At 40.3% G+C, this 19,623-nt stretch overlaps 1 long non-coding RNA gene across 15 annotated transcripts in view; it reads right to left on the bottom strand.

The window, feature by feature from the left end:
- The window catches only part of LOC119698323, a 260,819-nt gene that overhangs the window by 104,818 nt on the left and 136,378 nt on the right, over nt 1-19,623 (bottom strand). For 3 of the 15 annotated variants that reach the window (XR_005256112.1, XR_005256110.1, XR_005256118.1), the window contains exon 5: nt 11,357-11,404. The exons of the other annotated variants lie outside the window; for them this stretch is intronic. This is a non-coding gene — a long non-coding RNA (uncharacterized LOC119698323). The remainder of the gene's footprint in view (nt 1-11,356; nt 11,405-19,623) is intronic. 15 annotated transcript variants of the gene reach the window in all.

Raw genomic sequence — 19,623 nt, forward strand, 5'->3', positions numbered from 1 at the left:
AGGCTGCAGTCCGAGACTGAAGCTAGATTAAGTGCTTTGCAAAATACTCACTTCATATTTAATTTTTTTTTTTTTTTTAAATCAGTGACTGATTGGAAAAATGCTGGAAATGTGTGAGGTAGCCCATTCAAAACACCTTGAAACACACTGCACTACTGACTATATTTGGAAACCATAAGAAGTTGCAAAACTAAAACCATATACTTGTAAATATATACTTTCAGCGTTCATGGTTTTCAAAGGAAGCAAGTACAGATAAACTACAAGGATAACATACGGTTGGGTATGAATGTGGTTTACATCTGTTACCGGTTAATTAGCTCAAATTTTACTCATAGTGGAGTTTCGAAGATGCAGGGACACATATTAACTACATGAGACATATTTTGTAACACTGAACAGTCCTAAAAGTCCCAAAATCCAACTGTTAAGTCTTTCAGACTTGCAGAAATACTTTGCTTGGTTGGAACACCTAGTGGGTTAGGCACGAACAACCCCATCAGGGAAGCTGGATCCTTATTCCAGTTCCCATCCATTTACTCTTGTCTCAAGTCAGTCACCCACACACAGTCCCAATTGTGTCACAGGGAAAGAACACTTGTTGTCACAGACTTGCTCAAGCAATGCACATAACCAAATCCAGGAGACAATATATCTCTGTGTTTCTTGACCTAGGTTTTCTTTGCACTCAGTAGTCACAATGAGCTTCACACACACACCTTTCAAAACCAGCAAACAGAATTTACCCAAAATAGCCTATGGGAAAAGACTTTGCAATTTAACATAAAACACAGTTTTCTTTTTTTAAAAAATTAATCCATCTATTTTACTAGAATTATGAATGCAAAAACAGCAAAACTGTGTTAAAGCCAACTGTTGAAATGGTTGTATCCTAACTCTGGCAGCTATTTTTTAACTTAGCTAAGAAGTTAAAGCTAGCATTAATATGTATTCAGCAGAGGACATGCTGGCTACCTGGTCATAATACTAACCTGTGATAGGGATTGTTATAAGGCAATAACTTTTCTCCAGAACCTGATTTTCCATTTTTTACATATATAAAATAATAGCTATAAAATGTCATTAAGACAGAAAGAAAATTATGTAGTACCATGATCACCTGGCATCTCCTTAAATATCATTCATATATATCTAACCTTCCAAACAAAAAAGGAAAGACGTGATTGTAAAAGATGGATCATAGTAATAGTCAACTTTTTTTTTAAATTATCTTAGAATTCTTCAGAGGTGTTAATTTTGATGCAAGCTCTTTAACCCTAAGAAAATCTTCTATCAGCCGTGTCAGTTGGCATTGATTGTTGCTGAAAAAACAAATGGTAAAAAGAGAAGTTCTCAATACTTGGATCAGCATTATGAGAGCTAACTATAGGACACTACAATTTATTGATCTCTTTTTACTGCAATACCACATCTACATCTCAGAATTGTATCAAGGAGTAACTGTAGAGGGTTTCAGAACCAAAAAACAGGAAAAGAAAAATACTCCAAAACATAAAAACAAAAATAGGGTCAGTCAAGAATGGTTCTATTACTTGTTTTTTCCATATATACACTCAATAGATGCATTTTGGAAAGATAATTAAGTGCTGTTTGTTTTTTTGATTTTCTTTTTTTTTTAAAGGCTCACTGTTTTAGATTAGCAATTCATACTGACATCAACATTCACCCATTTTAAAGGAGGAAGCTACTTTCCTCCCACAGCTTTCCCTTGTCAAGTCACCTGGTTGAGTTATGAAATCCTATTAAACAGGTCATTTAAATAAGATATAAATCAATTAAAAAAAGTCACCTTTCCTGCACAGGTGTCATTTCTATTTATTTTGAGTGCAAACCCCAATGATCACAAGTTCAGAAAATTTATACTGCAACCCAATCCTCATAGCCCATTGTCAGCTGATAGATCTTTGTTAAGCAGAGCAAAACCATCAGATCCTGACAGTTCTACAGGACTCCTAGAAGGATTTTCCAGCAATAAGGCACAACCAGGCCTCGCAGTCTTGTGTTCCTCAACATAAGCTGGTGTGAACTCATCTTTGTGCCATACTCCAGTGATACTCTCTGAGCCCCATGAGGTCAGATAATTCTGAGCACTTTGGTCCCTAACAGATCTCCAGGCACACCTGGATCACCTTGAAAAGGAAACACTTAAGTGCAGATGGAAACACCCATGTACCTAACCTAGCCAGAACAAAGCCATGGTGCACCCCACTACCTTCCAACACAGCACTCAGTAAGCGAGTACCCTCCCACCAGACTTTATTTTGCTGTGTTCATTGACTGTGCAGGCTCAGCAGTGTTAGCAGGAGAGAGGTACAGGCACCGCAGACAAATGAACTGGGGGAAAAATCCCAGACTTACACGTCTCCCAGGACTGAGCAGGTAAGACGAGATGCAGAGCTGCAGACGCAGCTGCTGCACTCTAATACACTGTTAGATGTGCAGCCTGCTGAGCAAGAAGCTGGAGGCAACACAAAGTTCCAACTCATGACAGCCAGCAGGTGTACCTAGAAACCTCTTAATGCTTCTCCTCACCACTTCAGTCAAATGCAAGAGAGATATTTTGTCCCACAGCATTCTAAGCCTTAGATCTGAACTGTGATAATCTAATAGATCATTTGTTACTTCCTCCCCTTCTCCATGCTCCCTCCCTCACAGCAAATCAAACTGTTTCAACCCTGTAACACATATCCTATCTCACTAGAAGGACACATCTCCATACGGATGCAATGTTTATTCGAAATCTCAACAGGATAAAGGTGTTGTGGTAACAGAATGGTTTCCTTTCCACACAGAAAGTGAAAAGACCCACCAAGTATTCAAAAGATTATCACAAATCTACTAAAACTGATAATAATAAAATAATAATTCTGAACACTAGTACTAGAAATTTTACCCTCATCCCAAAACAATGTATTTTTGCAAAAATCTTAATGAATCTGAATGTTACTTGTTGAAGTATCATTAATATGCTTCCATCCAGTAGCACAGGAAATGAATTGTATCTGGTCTGCATGGAATTCTAAAAATTATGCACATATTTATCAGTCTTGTCCTACATGCATAAATCTACCTTTACAATTTCTGGAAAACACTGATAAACACTGCTTAGGAAACAAGAAAGGTAAAAAAAAAAAAAAGGAATGAATTTACACGGGAATTTACTGTGTCTGCAGATCATACAAATGAACCCAATTTTTTTCCCACAATTAAATCTATGGTGTTATCAAGATAATCAGTTTATTTTAAGACTATCAACCCAATATATAAATTTCCTTTTGTGCTTGAAATGCCTTTATCAGATAAGATAGCTTTTGTTTAAACTGCTATTTTCAGCCTTTGCTTTGAGGGTTTTGAATATACACAGTGAAGTAACTTGAGATTTCCTACCCTGTTTTAAAATGTGTTTCTTCTGTCTGTTTGTATTTTGTAATTTCCTGTCAAATAACCTCACCATAACTAACTTTCCTTGCTCCAACCCACTACTTTTTTTCTTTTTTTTAAAGCCATTCCCACTTCCTGAGGATGGTAATAAAACACTGATTACATTCGGCTGTTATCTGTCTTTTCTTCCCCTGCTTCCCCCTCTCTCACTCCCTTTGTCAAAGCCAGCACTCAGGTTTCAGCTCTTCACGGACTCAGAGAGGCACATAACCAGGAGAGGAAGCAAATCAGACTGCAGGAATCCAGATTCATTAGAGTTTATTGGGTCAATCACCAGCTGGAGCAGAGCCAGACAATTAGGCTGTGCAGCCCCTAAAGTCTGGATGCACGGCTCTCCTTCCAGAGCCAAGCGCTCTCCGCAGCAGGGCACACGTCGGCACCGTGCCTGGCTGGCTGCTGTGGCCGTGCAGGGCAAAGAGGGAAAAGCAAGCAGCAGCACCTTGCTGCTTCAGATCACTTACCACTAACTAGAGAAAAAAGTTTGTTTAGCCAGTTTCTGCTTCATTAAGCATGAGGCTGGTGATACTTCCAAATCTTTCATTGGTTTTGCCAATTCGTACCAAAAATCCAGTTCGTTAAAATATCACCACCCAGAACCTTAAAGACTATTTAACTTCATCTGAAATTCTTTAACCACTTTGATTTCTCTTTGTCTGCACATTTCTGTTTCAGCCAAAATTAGTCCTGACTTACTGCTCTCTCTCTCACTCTGTTCCCCCTTTTCACTACCCACAAGAAGTCAGCCCTACCTATTTCAGCAGTTCTTCTTTTTCTCCTTTCCCTTGTCTGTAAACTTGTTGCAAGCACAGGCTAAAGCCACTGCACTCGCTTTCTCTCTTCCAACTCTATACTGGATCATGTCCAGCCCAGTTTCTGCTGTTTCCCTTTGAATGAAAGTGCCTTCACCACAGTAATTCATGATCTCTTCTTGGGCAAATCTTAAGGATCTCCCTCCTACATGGCCCTTCTGGTTCTTTTGATATTGTTGGTCATCATCCTTGCTCTGACATCTTGTCCTTACTGAATTTCAATTCAGTCTCTCTTTCCTATGATACTTCTCTCTTGTGGGCAGCCCACTACATTGATGGACACTTCTGAAAGCTCTGCCACTGCCACAGTATTCTTCCCAGTTTAATGCAATTAGGGGATTTCTTTGGGACTCACCTCTGCACTGATGGTTCAGATTCCATTTAAAGATTGCCAAAGCAGTCTAAGGTGGTCTGGAAGGAATAGGGGCATAGACCAGGAGCCTTAGATCAGATTGAGAAGCTTATGAAACCATGTTGTTAGACACTCCTTTTCACCTTCCAAGACATCTCCTTTGCACTTAAACACATGTATCGTTTTACCTCCCAAATGTTCAAACTCTACATTTTGCCACAAACATAAATTAACTTCCCTTAACACTATAGGCCTTCCCTACTATCAGGAAACTTCTTCCTCTTCCTTCAATTGATGCCAACTCTGGGAGTTGCTTGCACAGCAAATTTAATGTCACTTGTGATATTTCATTCTCTTTTTCTGAGTATCAAGTTCAGTCATACCCTTTCAGTCATTTTCTTCCAGTCTCAGTGCCTTAAAGCTCTCCCTCTGTACTTTATTTTAACCCGTCTGCCAGCATTCTCCCCGTGAGTGTCCCAAAAATCTCCACTTGAGTGTCCCAAAAATGCCACTGCCTCCTGACAGGGCAGAAAAGGTACAACAGCTGGTCATGTTACCACCTCTGTTCAGTCAGAAAACCTCCAAGTAAACCCTTCCGTTTCCTAACATGGCGTCACATTTAACATTCTTTTCACACCCTCTTCTTCAACTTGTTCCTAAAGTTTACGTACTTTAAACCCTCCTGAACTGATGCAGTGATACTCAAGAACCACAATGCAAAGCAGTGTGACACCACAAAACTACTCCTGTTCCAGACAGCAGACACAATTAAGCACAAAGCATAGAGCCCAGAGGTGGGCAATGGGTGTTGAAAGATCTGCTAAAAATTCTTGCACTCATACCTTCAACTGCTGAGTGTTCACTTTTAAAGTTTATCTATTCTTACGTGATTCAGAAGCACTGCCATGTTCAAGCTTTCTTCCCCATCACATTCAGAATTTTTTTCTCACAGTGGTCACCACGTGGGTTTCCTCAGATGGATATGAGGGGGGGTTGGCTTTTTCACACAGAGGCAACTTCTAAATTAAGCTTAATTCCTGCATGAGCAGCAGTGTTACACACTAGTCCTCTTGCTATTTGAAAGTTATTATATGGCTAAAATATTCTTTTTCTATGTGTATGAACATCACTTGTTAGCTTCCATTCAGACTGAGTTCCAGCAACTCTAGCAACTTTCACCCTACTCTGACAACTTCTCCTTTCTCAGGACACAAAAATCAGACTGCTGGAGTACTTGCAAAAGCTCCCAGTTTCTGCATTATTCAGGTCCATGAGTTCTCAGTGCAGCCAACTAGCATTGCTAGCAGCTTGGCAAACTCAGGTTAGCTACCTCTCAAAGACAAATTTTAATTAAGGACAAAATTTTAATCCTCCCTTCATTTTAATTACATCAATTCCTGATCACTTGATCTTAAGTTACTTCCCAAGTCTAGCTTTTCTATGATCTCATTATTAGCTGCTAAAACCAGAACAGATACTCTTTTATTCACTATGTCCTTTCTTGTTATGTTTGTGGAGAGGGGGTAGGGTGATTTGGGTTTTTTTAATGATCTTTCACAGTTGCACTCATGGACAGTCTCCTACTTTCTCTTACTGTTCTTCCTGAACACAGCCAGTACTTTTCCAGCAAGATTATTGTTCTGCTATGCACCTATTGGTCTCTACAACATTTGTCTTCACAGGTAGTTCAGATTCCCCTTCCCTAACAACCTGGCATTTAAGTACAAACCTTTTCCTTGTTTCTAGCTGACCACAACCAATCACCCTGTCAAGTTAAGCACAAACCTTTCATTAAGTGACCTGATGGTTCAGTTAATATCACTGTCATTTCTATCACTTATACTCTTCTTTCATTATCCATTAATATAACTTCTTCTTTTTTGACATCCTGCACACTAAAGCTAGGCATGAATATGACCATCTTCAGACCCTTTCCCATCCTTTCTTGACATATTCAACTGCTGTAAGAGCCTCAGCAAAAATTATTGCCACTCTGCACATCGACAGACTATCCCTTAAGAAATATTCTAATTTCTTGAATGTAATCCAGAAGAAACATAGTCCAAGCTTTTCTCTCATCTGCCAATCTGCCTTCTCTGGGAACTGGGAGAATTCTGATCACAAGAATCCTGATTTTCTGTAGAAATCATGACAAAACTGTAAATGGGAAGGGATTTGCGTATCTTGATGAGGTTTTCCTAAGAAAGAGCAACATCACTGAAGTTCCACGTTAAACTGTAGCAAAAATCTGAGGGAGGAAGGTATCATGGGCTGATGGAGAGCAAGAGTCAGTCTCCAAAAATTGTACAAACTACAGATAAAATAAAGATAGAATGTTAGGTGCTTCTAAAATAAAGCTCATTTTTGTTTAAGGCAGTGCAAAGTATAGGGAAATCTAGAATAAAAATCATTAAGGCAATATGGCTGGAAGACTTTTTGTAGAAGCAGTTTACAGAGATAATATCAGGATGAAAGATCACATGCCAAAACCAAAAAAAAGTAACAAGGTAGAGAGAGAGAATCATAAGGTGAAAAGAGATGGGGCAAGAGCTTTAGCAGTTTCTTCTTAAGTCCTTAAGTATCCAAAAACACCAGATAACTTTTTTTGCAAGAGATGCAAAAAGAAAAGTCAAACGGAAGGTGACATTGGTCAGAATTTTGATCTGTAACTTAAGCCTAAAAGAATTGGTGAAATCACCACTAGGAAATATCACAAACACATCTGAGTCATCAGAACTGAAGGTACAGAGAGTAAGGGGAAACCTGCAGAATTATTCCTACACTGAAAGCCATGTGTAGAATATCCTCACAGACGTACATGGTGATAGAAGAAAGCAAGTCATAAAAGCGTAGGGAAAATATGCCTGCTTTAAAAGTAAAAAGCATAGTGACTGCTGAAGGTGACTAAGGGATTCTCAGTAGTCCTTAAATAATTAATTAAACATTCACATATCCACTTATATGATTTTTGTTTCCAAATCAGCAGCGTGCCACAACTTATGCTGACATTCTGTAGAACAGATCTGACCTTTCCAAACTTTTGAGACTTGTTTCTGCCATGCTGTAATTCCACAGAGCTACACTGGCTTGTCAATATAAAGTGAATAATTTTGCTTTCACTGCATCCCAATACCTGTGGGCTCTGTCCAACTGAGTTCCCTATAGGGACACAGAGCTGCTGAATATTTCTTATGTTTACCATTGGAAGAAGTTTGTGTAATACCAGTTACGGTGATATTTACCAACAGAATAAACATGCAGAAGGATTCAGCACTTATAGTCTGTAATGAAGCACAACATAGCACAGCAGAGACATCAGCCCAGTGCCTAACTCTGCTTGAAAAAAGAGTGAATACTTCAACTTTTTTCTAAGGATGAAACCTCTGTAATTCCCAGCAGAGTGAGTCTATGAAGTTTAAATAAGTTCTCAAAAAAAAAGCTGTAGATTATTTCACATCACCAGCTGTCAGCCAATAGCCTGGATAATGAAAATACACAGTTTCCTGCCTTCCTGCACAGCTCCTTGCAGGCTCCAGAGTAACTGTTTCTCTCATTTGCCTACACTCACTATGATTTCCTTTCTCTTTACTTCAAGAATTTATTTTATTTTACTATGTCTGTAGGAGATGACAGGAGGGATTAACACTACCAGAGATGTTGCATATGACCTCTTATTTTATGGGCACCATTTGTCACAGAGGTTCATTAGACTTGTGTTTCCTAAACTTACTTCAGCCAAGGAATGAACTTTTAAGATGGATGAACACTCACAGCATAGCTGCTTTAAACAAAACCACCCCAGTTTGTAAATAAGAAGTGATTAGAGAAATTTGCTGCAGAATTCAGTCACATTAATCAGCTGGTTGTAAAGTAGATTGATGTGCACCAACTAGAGCTGTCTAAACAATTTTGCTAACCTTTAGCAAAAATGTGAAGGAATATGCTGCAAAATAGTTCAGTTTAAAATGGATAGGACATGATTCTTTTAGGAGAACATTTAAGTTCCAAGAGCATTATTTTGTTCAGATTTCCCCAGAACAATTGGCCCAAAAAGAGTAATTTATAGTTACAGCACTCTTTCCACAGGTTCACTCCAGGCTGCAAAGAGCAATGGCCCATGGAAGGACAGGGAGTGTTTATTCAAAGGCTGATTGTAGATGAGCACTTGTGGAGGGAGACTGATGCTCAGTCATTGTACAAAGAAAAACTGATCACCAGAAAGCCTCTAAGTATTTCTTCCAGCACTGCTTTACCGCCCATGTTGTAACTAATTTTACTTTTTTCCTCAGCCAAAATCACAGTGGAATTGCACAATAAACTGTGAAATTATTGCTGGTAGTCCAGGGAAGAATGGGATGGTTCAACACCTGCAGCAGTGGCCACGCACACCTGAAGATAATGAATCTGAACATAAAACAACTCCCTTCTCCCAGGAATAACTTAAAAATAACACTTAAGAAATATATTCCTCCTTTTTTTGGAGGAAGCACTTGATTCACATTTCCAGGTTTTCTCCCAAAACCATCACAAATAGAAAACTGATCTAAAAGGTGAGGAGCAAAAGAAGAGAAATCCAACAGTCTTTTAAGAAGTTTTCTTCCAAGAGATACAGTTTTCAGAGGAACATCAAAGCAGGCATTGATAATATCATTCTCACATCAATCATAGAATGTCTCAAAATACCTGGAAGCTCTGAAGCTAACATTTTCAGACAAAATCCTTATAAGAATGATCATGTCCTATCCTAAACATAATTTTGCCCACACTAAAAACAGTAGCCAATAAAGGCCTATTATTATGGGTGCAGGTTGCCAGACACAATCACTAGAACTTCCAAAGCAGGATGTGCATGTTACATAGTGTGGGAAATTTAGACAAATCAAGGAATTACCTTTTAATTTTTTTTTATATGCATCTACTTCCAATAGTTATCAAACCCTGTTTACCCAGGTAGCCGAAAAGTGAGTTTGGAGTAAAATTCTCAGTAAGCTTGATTTATATTTTAGAGAGTTACAAGCTAGAAGGTGTCTGATAACACCACTCTTCTGTAACAATCTCATCTCTCACTTATACTCAGCAGGGATATTTGTTTAAGCGACAAAAGAATTTGGTATCAATCCCTCTTGCTGAGTAAGCTGCACTTGATCTGCACAGCCAATGAATAATAAATCAATGCAAATTACACCACTTTATCACTAACAACCATTTTCTGGTCAGCTACACCACAGAATGCAGTCTCTCCCACAGGAGACAAATAACCCCCAGTGTCTTAAAATAGGAGTTATTTGTAGCCTGCAGGGAAACAATTGTGCTCTAACATATAATTTGCACCACTGTTTGTATTTCCAGTGAATTTGGCCCTTGAAATCTTCAGCTACAATGAAGACACAAGCTGCTTTCATCATTAGTGCATGATGCTGCAAATTATTTTAATTGATATTTGAACATTCAGCTGTTAGGCAGCTCCCTGCGCACCACAAGTACCACCTTACACTTGTCAACTGGGTCACTCAGACAGTGTTTCTTAACCATCTGTAGCTTTTCTGGGTAACAGTTTTTGATAGAAATTGCAGCTGGCTTAAGGTAGGAACTATTGAAGATAAAATAAATTTCCACATTCGGATGGCAGAAAACTTGAGAGAGGAAGGTTTATAACTCACTCTCTGTTAGTGCAGTAGAAAGCCATTCTTCTTCCAAAAGATGGATGAGTTTTGCCCCTCAGAGGTGTCAGCAGCTGCACAGATTTGGAGAAAGAGACCTCGAGGGCACATTGAGGCCAGTCAGGGCCTCACCTTTTGCCAAGAAGATAGATGCTCTTTGTGTAGCATCATTTTCACAAGCATCTATCTAGAGCTCATCGTTGAGCACTAGAGGAAAATATCACATCAGTGCAAGCCAAAGCTAACTCCACCTATTCCAAACACATGAGAGCGGACTAATACAGCACACTTCCAAAACATCACGCAAATCATCCACAGTTTGCTTACCCACAAAGGTTCAGTTCTGATGCATAAACTTCAATCTGAAATGAAATTCTCTCCTCATGCTTATGTTAATAACAGACAGCTTTGATGGCACAACTAACAGCAGTTCTCTACTGAATTCTGGACACCAACACAAACCCACAACATGCAAGGCTTTGGATGCCACTCAGTGAATAATCCTGTCACAGGTGAAGGGCACATGAAGCCTTGTAAACATTTGAGCCACACTGAGGGCACGAAGCATGGTGCCAGCATGCACAGAAAATCTGAGGGATATGAGGGGGGGAAAGGTGCCTCTGAACCTGGAAGCACCCACCTATCTCTCCCATGGCAGGGAAACCCCAGCCTCCTCTAGGCTAGACATCAAAGCCAGCTGTCCAGCAGCACCGTTGGCACCCCCAGGTCCATCCTGCCTGCAGTGCATGGGTGAATACAGCAGCCACTTGGAGACCTGCCCACCATGCCTCTGAACCACTCCAAACTCAGCCAACTTCAGCTGCTCTGGGGTCTGAGGTTATCAGGGCAGAGATCTCTGCAAATAAAGAAATACAAACTGTGGGTGTCTGTTCTGACTCTTCTCTCTTTGTGACCAAGAAGCTTCTTTCAGGGCTGGCTTGACTTGCCCTGGAGGCTTCCCAGAGAGCTGTATAATAAAGATGATTGAAATGCAGACTATGTCAACAGACACTTCCTTTGAGAGAGGTAAACAGGAGGACAGCACCTTGTTCATCAAAAACAGCCAGACATACCTATAGGGCATGCAGAGCCAGCCAAGATCCTTTGGGGTTTTCTCCGTCCTTTTAAGAAAAAAAACAGTTATTAATTTTTTTTCCCAAATTTAATATTAAAAGAAAACGCTGGCAACGCCCACGGTGATGTTATGTCAGCTGCTTATGTCAGGTCAAATACAGTGCGACAGGAAGCAGAGGATTCACATGAATACTATCCCATTCTCCTTCTCCCTCCCAAACACAGACTGCTAAACTGTCCTTGATCCCCAGACCCAAGGCTTTCTGCCCAGTCCACCCAAGAGAAAAGCATCCTCCTAGAAGGAAAAGGTAATTACATGCCAGCCAGCACCTCTTTTGACCTCATATGATCAAGTTCTGCCATCCCAGAAAGCAAAGTAACCAGACATTCTTCCTTGGTCTAGAGGCAGGGGGGGAAACAGCACAGTGTAGGATAGCATTTTCAGCCATACAGCTCCTAAAAGCAAGCAACCTGGGATAGCATTTCAAGAGTCATCATGATAGCCAAAGTAAATAAACACAGCAATTGAGAAGGTAAAAATCAGAACCCGTTCAGAAAACTATTCACTCTCCAAGTTTCTATTTCTCTAGTTGTAAGATATGCAAATCTATTCTCTAATCCCTTTATTAAAATGCATATTTCTTAATGTTGCAATCTTTGTTATCCTAGTTCACAGGTTTTCCCTACTGTGTCAGATGAATGGAAGCAATGCACCAGGGCAAAAGCAGCAGAAAGGCTGAGCCTTTCTGAGCAGAAAGGTTTTGAGCCTTCTCAAGCACCTTTTCCCATGGGAGCCTAGTGGATAGGAGGATATGACTAGAACCTCTTTCAGGACAAGGCAGATCTTAATTCCTCCAGTATTCAGCATTACTATCATTTTCACTTCAGCTATTTAGCAATTTTCCCAGTACAAAGCACCATAGGTGATGCCTTAATAACATGGACGGGACACAAGGGCTGGGCCGCTGCAGCCATCTACACAAGAACCCTTGTTTGCACTCACTGGCTTCTCTGGGCCTCTCCTCCCACCGCCAGGAAGTCTTGACATGACCAAAATTTACAGCAGTTACAGCACACCACGCTAACTGCAAATTTTAATTAGAGAATTTGCCTCTGGTGTAATGCAGTAATAAAGAGAAAATGGGTGTCTCTGCTTTCTTCTGAGGATCTCTGTATGCAGGCAGGTACGGACAGACCGGAGCTTGCTCTGCCTGTGCTCCAACCTGGCTCCCAGTTGAAAGCTGTGTAGGCACAGCATGCAGTGCACAAGCAATTAAGCTCTGCACTCAACACACCTCAGCTTGCCTAGATGACTGCAAACAGAAATGAGAATTGTGCCCCTGTAGCAAAGGAATAAAAAAACCCCTAAAAAACCAACAAAACCCACACTTTTTCCTTACATCCAACACTTGTTCACACTTGCCCTAACAAGCTTGCCAGTATTGTCCTTGTCTTCTCATAGGTGTGTGCTTTTAGAAGGTTTTTTTTTGACTTGACATTCATTATATTTAGGTCATTTGCAAGTATTAAGCTATCATCTGCGCAGAGATGATAGCAAATATAACAGAAGTAGTACTAAGAGAGGATAAACCACAGTGGGTAGTGGATTATAAAAAAGAGCCAATGAAGCCTGGATGACCCTTATCAGGTGAGCCACCTCTTGCTAACACCTCTAAATTAAAGTTTAACACTTCTGTTTTACTCTGGCTGTTTTAAAAAAGAATCACAGAAGAATAGCAAAACATGAACAAAGAAAAAACAAACAGTGCAAAACTGACAGAAGCATCTATTCTTTTTATTAGAAGGTTTAACAAGTGCCTAACCAGTCAACAATCAAGCCACTAAGACAGCATAATATAATTGAAGTTATATTTTGAAGAGTAGAAATTTTAAGTTCTGAGCAGCCCATACTTCTGTTGTCCGCCACTGAACTTCTTTAACTCCTGTTCAGATGACGTTACTGGAAAAAAGAAAATGTTAGGAACAGCAGGGCTCTTATTAAAAGCGGACTTAGCAGTACTGACTTCTCCCTAGCACCCATCATCACGTGAAGGCACCCATCTTCAGGCAGGATGACAGACTTCTCCCCCTGCTGTTGTTTCACTAGCTGAGCAGGAGCCAGGTGATTTCCAGCTCTGCCTGGGGGTAAGTAGCCTTCTCTGCCCCTCCCTCACCTTTCCTACACTGCCAGGCTAGTTTTCCCAGCAGGGCAGCTACCTAGCGGGAACTACTGACTCGAAGCTCCAGCAGGATCCTGCAAGACCCTCCTCATCTCCCATGTTTGCAGCAGAATGTTTGTGGAAGTGTTTGGGAGGGCAAACAAGCCCTAGAGGCAGCCGAGCTGGCAGATGTCCTCCACTCTCAATGAAGGTATTTGGTTGAGCAGCACAACTTTGCTTTTATATTTGATTTCTGGACCCCACCTGTACTGAAGAGCATTAGAGAGCTGCCTTTGATCTCTCGTCACTTTCCTACTTTTAGGCTTAAGATTAGCAAAAATTATACCCTAATGCATGGTAGCAACTCATGGTTCTGAGCTGTCATTACTGGTAGAGAGGAAAAGCACCAGAGACAAATAGAAAAACTTCAGCGAGGAAGAACATGTATTATTTCAGTAAATTCATCAGATAATATTAATTAATTCAGGAAACCCCCCAATTAAAAAAAAAAAAAAAAAGGAGGAAAAAAATCTCTTTCACTTATGGCAAAGCCAAGATAACATAAGTCCTGAATACCTTTTCCTCTTTTTTCCTTGGCAGCAAGACTGGGATAGAGCAGGTCAAGCAACAACATAACAACTTTGCATGCTGTTGGGCTGCTATTCAAAAAACAAGACAGAATATGAATGTAACCTGATTTCCAGTGGATCTGGGAGAGCCTTAATGCTGAAATTTGTATGCCAGCTTTGTAATTACTAAGATCTCAGACCAGCCCTTGTTTCTGAGTACTGGCCTAGATTAGCAAGTCACCTGAAAATTTACAGTAGGAAAACCATATGGATATATTCCTGTAGCTACATGTGTACAGTAATTAAGGCATAGGTAAGCAATAACACATGCCCACGGCATCATACGTGGTGAGGCACGAGGCTTACGTGCATATCTTAATATGACTTCAGACTTCAAAGTACCTTATTGCTCAGACAAAATTGGTAGCCTACTTCCTTGTAAAACACACATAAGGATCTATATAAAACACTTAGAAGTGTTGATATAACAGAAGATTTAAAGTGTGGGTACCAGAACTGTGAAAGGGGGAAGGAGCATCTTAAAATATTTTCCTATATTGTTTTACAGGGAATGCACTTTAAAGTAGCGGCCAAAACAAAGCATCACTTAACTTTAAAAAATGCCAGTTTCATGCCAATGACTGAAATCTGGTTGCTTTACAGGCACTTTAAGCTTATGTTCCCCTCTGAGAAACCTGGGTTTTTTTGCTAATACATCATCTACTTGATTACTTTCAGACCTCTAATCAATCAAGAAATCCCATCACAATCGTATGATCAGCAGCTGACATTTGTGCATGACAATTTATGAAAAAAAATCAATAGTAAGTGTTTCCCTTTTACATGGCTTTTTCAAAATAGCACCACATTTTACAAAAGTACATTTTTATGAAGATTGGTCTCTAAGTGAATAGCACCAACTTCAAAGCGAATGTTTCTGCAAGGGCTGTTGCAACATTCTAGTTCTTACATGATCTCCAAGGCTGCAGTGACCTAGGAGGCAGCCATAATGAGACACAGACAGTGAATAAAGCACTGATTTAATTATGTTGTTTGATATATGATGACCTCATTCACTGCTGTTTATACTACTATAGTGCTTGAAATACTCTATCGACATATGGGAAGGCACAGGCTCCAGCCTGAAGAGCTTACAGCCTCCAAGACAGAAACCAGATGAAGGGTGTTCTCTTCCTGTAGCTTAAAGTAGGTTTTGAAGCTTTGGTCTTTTCCATCAGGTCTCAAACAGGCACTGAATGCTGGAAGCAGTTTGCTAAGCCAGTTTGCTGGACAAAATATCCACTTCTTTGATTACAGAGGAGATTTCTGACAAGTGAAATTCTGTGTTCTCTTGTACAATTGACAATGGCAAGAAGCAAACATTGGAGAAAAGGAGAGAACTTATAGCTGTTTACAACATTTCCACCAAACTACTTGAGTTATGGAGATACCTCATGCCCCTGTGGGAGCTGTGACCCACTGTTGCTTTCTGCTACAAAAAGGAGTAGGGGAAGGAATCAACACAACCTGACAGATCTTCCACCAAGGCAACTGTACTGTAACCATCTCCTTCCAGAAAATTAACTGTCAAGGATCAGAGTTTGGTTAAATATACATGGATGTCTTATTTTGCACTCCTGATTAAGATTCTCCGAAAAATATGCAGTAAAGTAACTCTTTATGGCTTTAATGCCATGAAAATCTCCATGAGGAAATGAGTAGTTCTGTATTCAGTGCACCATCTGCCAACCATGCAGTAAATAAAGCCATACAAGAAATGGTGAGAAACAAAACATCAACAACCTACCCACTCATTAAGCATTAGCCATGCTGTGTGCTGAACAATACGCAGGCCTTGGGGGGTGGAGGGGGAGGGGGGAAGCACGCAATCCTCTAATTAGAGGCAATCAAAATGAATATTTACCAAGGGGATGAATTAATAGCTTTAAATGTAGAATTTTCTAGCGTCCAATTTCTTGGGTTTGTAAGTTCAGCCCTTGAAGTTCAGCCCCGTTCAGTAATCTAAATTCCTTACTTAAGGCATTATTTATTTTATTTCTCTATAGAAGGAAACACATGTAGTTGACACACATTTACCCTTATTAGGTACACACACCCCTAAAAGGACCATTGCTTTCAAAGTCTCCTGTCACAGAAACCAGACAAAAAAACAGGTTAGAGATTTTGTTTTAAGGTCATTCTGGAATAGCAGCAGGAAGTCAGTATATCCTCTCTCTTGTAGTGAGTTTTCTCTGCAATACTAGATTAAAAAACTTCTATGTAAAATGGAAGCCAAGGAGTCCTGCTAGCAAGGATAAAAAACTCAAAGAGTATAAATTAAATACAATATTAGAAAGAAAAATGTGCATATATATATATATATATATATATACACATATATATTTGAAAATATTTCAAATGGTACTCAGAGCTTAACCAATGAGAAAACATTTGTCCAGCATAGCTTTTCAAACTCTGGTACAAATTCAGCTAATATCACTTTGTATGATCTCATACTGGGATAGAAGCCAAAAGTTTCACTTGAAATCTTTGCAGTTATCAGATCTGGAAAACTTTTCAATCACTTAAGTTTGAGAAACATTTAAAAAAAAGAAAATCGGAGATAAAAGGCCAGGGGCTTGAAACATTTATCACTTCATCATACTCTTCCATTTGATGCTAGGTCAGCATCTTTACAGATACAATAAAATGTTTGCTTTACCTATATTTTGAGTTGTTTTGAAAAAATATTTTTAAAAATGAATAGACAGGGTTAGAAACCAACACAGAATGACATGGCCAGGCAATTCATACAGAGGACAAGCTCCTTAGTGAGCATGTTCAGGAGTAAGAAGCTCCCAGGCATCAGTGGAAGTTTCCAACCCTTGATTCCAGCAGTGGAAACCTGCAGACACACAGCTTTGGTGTCAGCCTTGCAAGCACCAGCCCTGCCAAACAGTGGGAGCAACCATGGGATAGCACATATGGGATACGTGTGATGCTCCCAGAAAGGTCAGGATTTGCTACAGCTGGACCTGCTCTTCCCTTCCCTTTCCACAGCATTGGGGATCCCAGGCCTGCCCCTACTATAGCTTGGTCAGCACCATCTCCCTTTTACCACTGCCAGGGGCCTGGGGAACCAGGACAAGCTCCCAAAGCCTTCAGACTGACCCAGAAACAGGTTGAAAGAGGAAGACAACAGGATGTCCTGGAGAAGAGTGTTCTGTTGGGAGCAAACATTATCAACATATTTTAGCAACTGCTAAAACAGGAGACTCCCAGCTCCATATGACACCACGTAGGGAATGAATGAGGAAAGATGAGGGCACTTTTCTGGCATGTGTGACATCCCCAGTCTCCTCCTGATAAAGCAAATATACCACAAACACCTTGCAAGCACAACTGTAGCTGAAGAAAAAGCAGACACAAGGTAGAGGTTAATGCAACCACAAGCACAGACCAGCCCATACCTTGCCAAGCTGATCACCTTTTTGAGAGAATATGCCAATTTATGAGCTATTAGGTCAGCTTCAGATCTGCTCTGTTGTCAGGCAGGAGTCACATTTTGCCAAAAGACTGGAGCCATCCTACCCACTACAGGACAAAAGGTACCTATGCAAAGCCCAAATCTTTAAAATATTCACAGCCATTTTAATCTTACCATCAAGCAGTGAATATTCAGGCCAGAATATAGCTAGACTTCATTAGGACAAACTTTATCTTAAGTTTTAAAACATCAGCTTTTTCTAAGCAAATCATTGTTTGAAAGGTAGGGGCAAAAAATAACATCTTTTCAGAAAAAACCTCAAGACACACAGGGGCGGGTTTGTAGGCTGATGGTTACCCCAAGTTGTGTTACCATATGCATATCCCTCTTCAAAAAATAGAAAATACAAGAAGTACGACCAAAATGTTTCCATTGCTTTCCCACACTTGCATTAAAGCATTCTTTGTGCAAGTAAGCAAACATGGCGAGATTTCTCCACTTCCTTGATGAGAAAAGTGATTTTTCCTTCCCTCCAGTAACAGCTCCATTTACATCATGCTGGTAAAAAAACCCAAGACAGCTGGAAATCAAATCTTACCACTGTGTATTTCCTGAAGAAGATCCCTGCTCTCCCATTACTTTCCAAAACTTCCCCTCAAAACACTTGTTTTCTCATTATTGCCTGCACAGCACTCACCCCTTTGTTCTTTTCCCTCATTCAAAAAGTCCTGATTTCTCATTCCCTGAATTTTTCTTCACCGCTCTCTCTTGTCTGCTGCAGAAGAGACTCCTTAATACTTGGTTTGAAACACAGCCCACCAAGAAACATCTCTGGAGGGAAAAAAAGTGTTTGGTGTAGATGGTTGAACAGAAAAATTCCCACCCACTTCACTTTCCACTGCGTCCTTTCATACTACTCTCTGTTCTGGAGAAGCCACACAAATTACTTTTCCCATTTGTTTTCCTCCTTCACCCACTGAGCTCCAGATGCTTTTGATACACCACTGACACTGTCTTTGCTCTGCTGCCTACCCTTTTACCCCCTCCAAGTGCTGGGATACTCCCAAACCTTGCTGCAACCTGCTCCTCTCCAGCATATATTTGCACCTTCTGCCTATATCCACTTCAGGAAAATAGGCCTCAGACATTGTCCCTGACACCTTCAACCCAAAAATATATTTTTTTTTTCTTCCGACACCACCCAAGGCATGTCCTTTGGCTTTAGGGCTGTAGGCAGCCTGGCATCATCTTGGTTCTGGCCCTCTGAAGCAGAGAGTGCTGTCCAGACACACCTATTGTTTTAGGTGTTAACTGCTCCCATGTACAAGTGTAAAAGTCTCAGAAGGTCATCCAAACCTGCTTTGGATGGTGCACCCTCCGTTTTCAGCCCTGCAAACAATTTAGACATAATGAATCTAAGCTAGATTCAAGAATTATAAGAATGTTAAAAACTAATAGAAAAATTCTGCTGTCACTCTGCCAGTTTTAGGGTTCATTTTTACTAGCTCTTAAATATTTCTTGTATCACAACTTGGTGAAAGAGCTGTCTGGTCAGCAACACCTACAATTGAAAACTCGTCCTGTTATGCACTGCTCAGCACTGGTACATTCACAGGACCACATAGATGGTCTTGTGTGTATTGATGCAGAAGTGAGAAACCTCTGCCAAAAGCCAGGGCTTAAACACCATTTGCTTTTCTAACAGGACTTGTCTCTTTTCACTTTAAACAGAAGCACAGATATTATTCATTGGTCAATATCTGAAGGTGACAAATCTGAGGGACGCACTAAGTGTTGAAAGCAATTGGAATGTACAGATTCCACAGAAAATTCCACAGAAAAGTCATGTGCCCTTCTCTAATGATGGCCCCACATATCTACAGACAGAGGCAGAGAAAGACAACCCAAAGTGAAGTCCCATTTATCCTCCCACAGGTTTGGCCTTGGAGTTTCTTTCCTTCCCTCTGTGGGCAGAGATATAGCAAGGGAGGGAGGCAGGAAGACACAGAAGATGGATTTGCAGCCACTGGAACTAACATATCAGCTGCACT

Source organism: Motacilla alba, chromosome 2 (assembly GCF_015832195.1).
Source record: "Motacilla alba alba isolate MOTALB_02 chromosome 2, Motacilla_alba_V1.0_pri, whole genome shotgun sequence".
In the NCBI taxonomy this organism is placed as follows: Eukaryota; Metazoa; Chordata; class Aves; order Passeriformes; family Motacillidae; genus Motacilla; species Motacilla alba.